Consider the following 9998-nt stretch of genomic DNA (forward strand, 5'->3'; position numbering starts at 1 on the left):
TTGGCAGTCTATAGCACGTAGAATTCAGAAAACATGGACTTAGTGACAAAAATGAGGCTAGAGATAGAATGATAGAATTTTGTACAATGATTTATTAATGGCAAGTACCTTTTATAAAAAACACAAAGGTCACTCATACACACGTATTTCGCCTGACGGTTTGCACTGGAATCAGATAAATTAGATCTCTGGAAAGCATCAATGGGGAAGCTCAGTATCAGCGGTGAAAACTAGGCCAGGTGCTGATTGTGGAACAGACTATAAACTACTCATACACAAGTTCAAACAGAAACAGATTTGAGGGGGGCGGGGCGGCCGGTGGGGCGGGGGCGGGGCGGGAGCGCGTTCCTGTCCAGCCTCACAGGCGCACCGACCTGGGTGGTTGTAGGCCGAGCCCCCTCGCGGGCCATGGGCAACCGCGAGCGCAACACAGAAGCGGCTGCTGGAGCTGCTGAGCGCGGCGGGCACAGGCAACGCTCAGTGCGCAGACTGCCGGGCAGCAGATCCGGACTGGGCTCTTAAAAGCTGGGACTCTTCCTTTATCTGAACTGCTCCGGTGTCCATCGTAATTTTCCAGACATCAGCAAAGTCAAATCCCTGAGACTTGACTTCTGGGACGACAGCGTTGTGGAGTTTATGACCCACAATGGGAACCTCCGTGTGAAGGCCAAGTAGGCCTTCTACTATGTCCTCAAGGCTGATGACTGCCTGCTCTTAAAGGAACAATGGATTCGCGCTAAGTCCCAGCGACAGAAGTTTATGGCTGATGGGAAGGTCATGTCATCCCCAGGTCACCAAAAGGGATTCCTGTGGAAGCAGGGAAGAGGCAATGCACAGTTCCTGAGAAGAAAGTTTGTCCTGGCCAAAGAAGGCCTCTTGAAGAAGAGGGGAAAGGTCCTAAAGCTGTCATCAGCATGAAGGACTTGAAGGCCACCTTCCAACCAGAGAAGATAGGGAACCCCCACGGGCTGCAGATCTCCTACAGGGGAGAGTGGCATCAGGAACCTGTTAGTGTATCACGAAAGTGGGAAAGAGATAATAGACTGGTTCAATGCCCTTCGCGCAGCTTGTCTGCAATACCTAAAAATAAACTTTCCTGACCTTCCAGAAATCTGATCTCGTACCCCTCATCACCAGGAATTACCTCAAACAGGGTTTCACGGAGAAGACTGGTCCAAAGCAGAAAGAGCCTTTCAAGAAACGGTGGTTCACCCTGGATCCTCAGGAGCGCAGGCTGCTCTACTACAAGAACCCTCTGGACACTTGTGAGCAGGGCCAGCTTTTCATTGGAAGCAAAGAGCAAGGCACGGACGAAGTCTACGAAGAGCTGCCTAAGGGCATAGGGGATAATCGTTGGAAAGTGGGCCTTGTCTTCACCTGCCCCCTGAGAAAGAGCAACGTGAACGGCTGAAGAGTCTGCAGGATATCCTGTCTTTCCCCCTTCCCCTGCTCAGCCTCCTTGCTATGTCAACAGAGTGGCCGCAGTAGCAGCAGCAGGTGACCCGTGGACCATTGAGCTGGCTAGTGACTGGTGGCTCAGGGCTTGTGGTGGGAAGGAAAGATGTCCCCCTCACCTTTTTGCCCAGCAGGTGTGCCCCGCAATCGGAAGTGAGTGAATGCATCAAGCCGGAAGCTGTGACCTTTACCTAGGCTTTGTCCTGCTGCCCAGCCCTGGGATCTCCATGGATCTTGTGTACAGATGGACACATATATAGTCCCCTGTCCTATCTAGGTCTGAAATGTTCCCATCATCTGATCTCAGGGTACCCTCACCCATATTCAAGGCAATGCAATGAAAGGACACTCACCACATCTCCTTTTTTGTTCTGAATTGTGAGGAAATGATCAGACAAACCCAAACTGAGAAACACTATGCAAACCGTGGTCCTGGATGTTTCAGAACTGTCGTTGTCATGCAAAATGAAGTCATCTAGGAACTGATATAGATTGGAGGGAACTAAAGAATAACCTTGGACTACCAAAAGAACAAACAAATATGTCTTGGAGAAAGTGCACCCAGTGTGCTCCTTAGAGGCAAGGATGATGAAGCTTCAGCTCACATATTGGGCACATTAGGAGGAGCCAATCCTTGGGAAAAGACATGATGGTGAAAGAGGACAGAGGCTCATTGAAAGAAAGGAAGACCCTCAATAAGATGGATCAGCTGTGATTGTAACAATGGGCATGAGATGGTGAGGAGGTGCAGGACAGGGCAGGGCTCACAGGGTGGCTGAGTTATAGTCGACTCAACAGTACCTAACAACAGGAAGAAAACAGAACCAACAACATACTTCATGATTCTTGACTGGATCCTGAATTTAAACAAACAAAATAGATATATGTATACATGTATGTATTTAGGATATTTGGATGTGTGTTAAATAAAAGTATTAAAAGATTGTGATAAAAAAGGAAAGAAACAGATTTGAGGCCCTGAATACTAAGAACACCAGATGAGCTATGAGAGAATATCAAGAATAGCGGAGCCAGGAGACAGCACAGCCTCAGCAGAGTCTGGGAGCGCGTGGCTGGCCATAGGCAAGTCAGCTTCCAAGCAGTTCAGTACCAAGGTCCTGAAGGCTCACAGTCAGTACCGGAAGAAGCATGGTGTTGCTCCACTGAAGCTCTGCAAGAAACTCAACCAAGAGGATCAGCAGTATTCTGAGGCCCTGGCCAGCACAAGGATCCTCAAGCACAACCTGAAGTCAAGGCATGGCCAATGAGAAGAGAACCTGGCCTGGATATCCTATGACCAGCCAGAGAAGGACATGGCTGATAGAGAGTATAGTGAAATCAAGAGCTACAACTTCCAGAACCCAGGCTTCACTAGGAGACAGGCCACTTCACAGCCATGATGTGGAAGAACACAAAGAAGATATGAGTGGGGAAGGCATCTGCAAGTGATCTCATTAGTGGTGACTAGGCACTTCTCTGCAGGAAATTATGTCAACCCTGGTTTCTCTGAGGAAAATGTTCTGCCTCCAAAGAAGTAATCTTCCAACAGGAAGGTGGCAGATCCAAGAACATGAATGTAAAATGCCTGGAACAACAAAAACTCAACTGTCTGTCTGTACTGTGGATGTATGTGCTATTTGTGATCCATGCCAGTATCTCTTGCATACACACTTGAATATGAGTTCAGGAGGAACTCATCCTTTACAAAGGAATTAGCATATGAAGGATGATCATCTAGACTACAATGATTTGGGCTTGAAGGGTGGTGGAAACCCACAATTTAAAAAAAATTGTTTTTTTTAAAAAAAGGAATATTATCCACATAAAATTGATGAATAGGACCTTCTAAAGATTAAATACCTGTGTGCATCATAAACTTTTTCCAAAAGAATGAAAAGAAAATCTACTGATAGGTAAAAACATCCATCAGTACCATTTCAGACAAGGGTCTAATATCAAAAGTTTACAGAATCCTATAGGGCTTCCACAAGAAAAAGACTGATAACACAATTACAAAGTGAGAAAAACACACAGAAAGCCTTTTCACAGAAGAAGATAATCAGATAGCCAAAAGACACATGGAGAAAATCTCAAAATCAGTGGCAATAATATAGATGCAAATCAAAACCACAATGAGATGTCATCTCACTCCAGTAGCAGTGGCAAAGTTTAACAGGATGGCAAGTAATAAATGTTGGAGAAGATGTGGAGAGATAGGAACTCTTATACATTATTAGTGGGATTGTAAAATAGTATAACCACTCTGGAAGGCAGTTTAGTGTTTTCTTAAAAAGCTGAACATGAAAATTCCATATGACCCAGTTATTCCACTGTTTGGAGTAAACACTGAGAAAATTAGAACCGAGGCTCAGAGAGTAAAGGAAGGTTCATAGCAGTGTTACTCATTATTACAAGAACAAGGAAACAGCCCAAATGTCCAACCACAATCGAATGGATTGAGAAATAATGGTATATTCACATGATGGAATACTACTCAGTATGCTGGAGCAATGATTTTGTAAATCACTACCTAATGTGGTAGGGACTGAAAAGCATTAGAAATGTGTTTTTTTTAAAAAAAATACTACCTAATTTGGGAGGGACTGCAGAGTATTACGCTAAGTGAACTAACTCAATCTCATAAGGACAAATACAGCATGAGACTATTACTATAGAACATGTAAGAGCATCCAAGGAGGGGATGGGGGGGATGCAGAGGGTTGGGAATGAGTGAGGTGAGGGGGATTAATCATAAGGTTGCACAATTTGTTGGGTGGGAGGAGGGGCGGGTAAAGGAAATGGGAAAGATCCGATGTGAAAAACAATGTATACAAACTTTGTAGGTAAACCAGTATAAAATAAAAAAATTATATTAATTTTTTTAAAAAATAATATAATCCACAAAATAAGCAAAAGGTAGAGAATAAACAAAGATAGAGGAGGGGAAAAAGAAGACTGAAAGAGATGTCAGAAGATATTGCATTAGAGTATCAGGAAGCCAAACCAAAGGGAAGAAATTGATAAAATACTCGAGCACCACAACAAGATAAAGATAACCCTATTGAAAAATGGGCACAGTATATGAACAGACACTTCACCAAAGAAGACATTCAGATGGCCAATGAAACACATGAAGAAATGTTCAAAATCCCTAGCTCTGAGATGCAAATCAAAACAACTATGAGATATCTCTCACCCCAGTCAGAATAGCAAAATTTAACAGAACAGCAAACAACAAATGCTGGTGAGGTTGTGGAGAAACTGAAAACCTTATTCACTGTTGGTGGGAGTGTAAATAAAATGGTGCAACCACCATGGAAGGCAGTATGGCGCTTTCTCAAGGAGTTGCAAGTAGAAATACCATTTGACCCAGCAATTCCACTACTGGGAATATACCCCAAAGAGACCATAACTGCCACCCAAGCAGATAGATGCACACCCATGTTTATTGCAGCTTTGCTCACAAAAGCAAAGAGTTGGGAACAACCTAAGTGCCCATCAACAAACGAATGAATAAAGAAGCTCTGGTATGTTCACAGAATGGAATACTATGCTGCATTGAAAAACAAGGAAATCAGGAAATATTATACAAAATGGGTGACCCTGGAGGACATTTTGCTGAGTGAAATATCTTAGTCACAAAAGGACAAACACTACATAGTGTCACTGTTATAAAACTGGACTGATATTAGGGTTGGGGGGCAACTGAGAAAGATGGGATAAATTATGTATACTTCATTGAAACTGTTTAAAAGGGATATGTGATTAGGTATTATTGTCATGACAGGAGTACAGAACAAAGGCTGCCTAGTGGAGTGGACTTGGGGGGAGGGATTGTATACCAATGAAAGAATTTTTCTTTTACTTTTCAAAGAGAAGAGTGAATTGGGGGGAGAGGTGGGCAGGGAGAAAAGTGCAACAATGAATGAATGGAAATCCCAAGTCTCTCTAAACTTTCATTAAAATTAATAATAATTTTTTCTAAAAAAGAGGTTAAGAAGCTGAACATAAGATTCAAAGGGCAGCTAGGAAAGACAAAGCAAAGTATTATAATGAAATGTGTAAAGAGCTTGAGTCAGAAAATCAAAAGAGCTGAACTCACTCAGCATTTCTTAAGCTGAGGAACTAAAGAACAAATTCAAGCTGCAAGTTACAATACTTAAGGATGATATGGGTTGAATATTACATGATCCAGAAAGCATTAAAAGAAGATGGCAGGAGTACACAGAGTTACTGTACCAAAAAGAACTGGCTGACACAGAAGAATTTCATGAAACAATATATGATCAAGAAGCAATGGTGAAGGAGCTCTGGTGGCCTAGTGGCAAGAAGCTGCACTGCAATCCCAGAAGCACATGGTTCAAATCCACCAGTTGCTCTGCTGGGGGGGCGGGGGGGAGGAGGCAATATCAAAAAAATAATAAAACTAAATTTTAAAAAAAGAAGAAGCAATGGTAATTAAGGAGGAAATTTAAGCTGCTCTGAAGGAATTAGCAAAAACCAAGGCCAAAGGATGTGATGGAATACCAATTGACATATTTTAAGAAATAGATGGTTCCCTAGATGTGCTCACCAGATTGTACCAAGAAATCTGGAGGACAGCTACCTGGCCAACTGACTGGAAAGATCCATATTTATTCCCATTCCAAAAAAAGGAGACTTAACACAATTTAAGCTTGCTTAGTTCCACTATCAACACTCTTGGCACCGGCAGTCAGGAAATCAAAAGACGAATTGCACTGAGGACATCTGCTATCAGGGACCTCTCCAGAGTGCTAAGGAGCAATAACATTAGTCTAGAGACTAAGGTGTTCCTGATCCAGGCCATAGTCTCCACAGTCACTTGCCATGCAGCAGAGAGCTGGACAATGACTAAAAATGAAAAAAGAAAACTCGATGCCTTTTAGCTATGATGCTGTAGAAGAGTGTTGAACATACCAAGGACAGACGTGAGAATAAATAGGTCTGTCTTGGAAAGGGTAAAACCAAGTTTGTCCTTAGAGACAAGGATTTTGAAGCTCCACCTCACATACTTTGGGTACATGGCCAGGAGGGAACAGTCCTTGCAGAAGGTGGAGGGACAGTGCAGGAGAAGACCCCAAATGAGATGGATTGGCACAATAACGGGAACAATAAAATTAGATGTATTGGAGTCAGTGAGACTGGCTCAGATTAAGGAAGTGTTTGGAGCTGTTGTACACAGGGTCACTATGAGTCTCAGGCAACTTGACAACACTTAACAACAACAGTAATCACTAATATTACATAAAAGCAAAATCTTGCTGAAGATTATCCAAAAATGACTTGCATGTTACAGAAATACAAGCCGGGTTTAGAGAAGACCATGGCACCAGAGACATTATTGCCAATGTCAGATGGATCTTGGCCAAAAGCAAAGAGTACCAGAGGAATGTCTGTCTGTGTTTCATTGACTATGCAAAGACATTTGACTGTGTGGATCACAACAAATTGTGACTAACATTGAGAAGAGTGGGAATCTCAGAACATTTGATTGTGCTCGTGCGAAACCCAGTCCTCAGAAGAGAGCAAGGAAACACTGCACAGTTCAAAATCAGGAAAGGAAGGAATGCATCAGAGATGCATACTTCCTTTCTTCATACTTTTTCAATCTATATGAGGATCATACAGGAGTCTGGGCTTAATGAGGAGGAATGTGGCATCAGGATTAAAGTAAGACTCATCAACAATCTGTGTTGTGTAGCTGACACAACCTTGCTTGCTGAAACTGAGGAGGATCTGAATCATTTTTTGCAGAAGGTCAAAGACTGTAGTCTTCAAAATGGACTGAAGCTCAACATCAGAAACAGAGATTCTCACCACAAGGCCCGTTGGCAGCACCCTTATAGAGAAGAGATTGAGATTGTTAATTACAATTACAGCTTGCTCAGCTCTGCAATCAACATTCTTGGCACCAGTACTCAGGAAATCAAAAGACAAATTACACTGGGGAAGTCTGCTGTCAGGGACTTCTCCAGAGTGCTAAAGAGTAATGATGTCAATTTAGGGACTAAGGCGTGCCTAACCTAGGTCTTTGCAATCACTTGCTACACATGAGAGACTGGACAATGACTAAGGATGACAGAAGAAGAATCTATGCCTTTAAGTTGTGATAATGGAGAAGAGTATTGAACATATCATGGACTGCCAAGAGAACAAATAAGTCTGTCCTGAAAAGGGTGAAGCCAAGTTTCTCCTTGGAGGCAAGGATTTTGAAGTTCCATCTCACATACTTTGGGCACATGGCCAGGGGGGCCCGGTCTTTGGAGAAGGACATCATGCTTGGAAAGGTGGATGGAGGGACATCACAGGAGAGGAGGACCCTGGATGAGATGGGTTGAGACAGCTAGATGTGTGGAGTCATTGAGACTGGCTTAGGATAGGGCAGGGTTCAGAGCTATTGTACAAAAGTTCACTATGAGTCACAGGTATATTCTTTTCCTACATCAAAATTTAAAGGCATTAATTCTTCAACTTTCACTTTTATATAAAGCAATTCAAAATTATCTATCTTGTGTCATAGATTGCTTCCTTAAATTGACATCCTTGCTTTTAGCACTTTAAAAGTCTGTGACAGAGATTTGCCCAACACAACATGTCTTAATATTTTTTATTACTAGTACCATGAGTTTTCATTATGAATTCAAGTAAAATTATATCCTGATAGCTTCACTATCTATCTACAATGTTCTCCATTGGTCCAGTGGTAATGACTTCCATTTTCCTGATGTGGAAGTGTTATCCATTTGACAACTATAGTCTTTGATGTTCTTCAGGATGTTATCTAAGGTTTCATTTTCTGCAAGCAAAATTGTGCCACTTGCTTGATAAGACTTCCTCCAATCTTAATGCCACATTCTTCTTCATATAGTCCAACTTCTCCAGCAATTATTTGCTCAGTATATGGACAGAATACGTTTGGAGAAAGGATGCAACTCTGACATACATCTTTCTTGCTTTTAAACTATGCAGTGTTCTCTTGTTCTATTCAAACAACCACTTCTTGTTCTCTATAAAGATTTCACATGAACACAAGTAAGCCTTATGGCATTCTCATTTTCTCAATGTTAAGCAAAACTTGTCATGATCCATAGTCTAATGAATCCCATTACATACACAATAAAACACAAATAAACATCTCTCTTGTATTATCTCCTTTCAACTAAAATCCATCTAGCATCAGCAATGATATCCCCCTTTCCATAGTCTCTTCTGAATCTAGCTTCAATTTCTGGTAGTTCCTTGTTGATGTATCATTCCCATCTATTAAATAATTTTCAGCAAAATTTTACATTTCCATGATATTGAGAATATTGTTCAATAATTCCCACACACTCTTGCATTAGTTTTTTTATGTGAAAAACTATAAATCTCTTCCAATTGTTTCACCAAGTAGTTTTCTTCCAAAAATTTTTGCATAGGCTAATGAGCGTGTTCAATGCTGCATCTGTTCACAGAAACACGTCAGCAGGTGTTCCCTAAGTTCTGGAGCCTTATTTTGCCAATGCCTCCAGTGTACCTTGCACATCTTTCTTCAGGGTTATTGGTTGATAATGATGTGCTACTTCCTGAAATGGTTCTGTATCGATTATTTTGGTAGAGTAACTTTGGATTGCGTTCATCTTCTTTTGATTCTTCTTGAACCATTCAATATTGCCTGTGGAATTCTTCAGTCACAACTTGAAAGTGAACTTTTTTGCTAATTCTTTCAAGCTGAGATGTGCTGAGCATGTTCTTCCCTTTTGGTTTCCTAACTCCAGGTCTTTGTTTTGGCCTTCACCAAAGTCCTTAGAGCCTCATGTTAAAGATTTTAAAACATTTCCTATCCCTATCCCTCTTTAAAGATGAAAATTAGCTGGTCTTCACTTTAAATTAATTTTCCTTGACATTCTCCCGACCTCAACAAGCCTCTGCCTGTGTCTTCTCCTCTGAACTAAGGAGCCCTCCATGGAGAAGCTCCACTAATACCTCCTAGACATGCCCTTTCCATCCCTCCCTGCACTAATGCATCATGCTGAAAGACAAACTTTCCCCACTCACTTAGGAATCCAGAGGTGCCAGGACCCACATGCTTGGCTGACACTGACTCGGCCCTAAAGTTTATGAAAGGATATGTGATTAGGTATTTTTGTCATGACAGGAGTCCAGAACGAAGGCTGCATAGTGGAGTGGAAGAATTTTTCTTTTGCTTTTCCAAGAGGGTAGTGTACTAGGGGGAAGGGTTGGGAGGGAAAATCCAAAGTCTCTGTAAATTTTCATTGAAATTAATAATAAATTTTTTAAAAAGACAAATATTGCATAATGCCACTGCTATAGAACAGGACTTATATGGGCATTTGAGGGAAACTAAGAAAAGAGAAGAACGGGAATCCCAGAACATTTAATCATGCTAATGTGAAACCTATACTTGGACCAAGAGGCAGTCGTCAGAACAGAGCAGGGTAACACTGCATGGTTCAAAATTGGGAAGGGTGTACGCCAGGGATGTGTCCTGTCTCCATACCTTTTCAACCTGTATACAGAAC

The 9998-nt window shown here is 41.8% G+C and overlaps 2 pseudogenes; both read left to right on the forward strand.

The window, feature by feature from the left end:
- Positions 1 to 408: 408 nt before the first annotated feature.
- LOC102863756 lies at positions 409 to 1488 on the forward strand (annotated as a pseudogene).
- A 965-nt stretch (positions 1489 to 2453) lies between these two features.
- Positions 2454 to 2993, forward strand: LOC102864162 (annotated as a pseudogene).
- The last annotated feature ends 7005 nt before the right edge of the window (positions 2994 to 9998 follow it).

This window comes from Elephantulus edwardii, unplaced genomic scaffold, assembly GCF_000299155.1.
Source record: "Elephantulus edwardii isolate Elephantulus edwardi_28Jun2011 unplaced genomic scaffold, EleEdw1.0 scaffold00308, whole genome shotgun sequence".
NCBI lineage: Eukaryota > Metazoa > Chordata > Mammalia > Macroscelidea > Macroscelididae > Elephantulus > Elephantulus edwardii.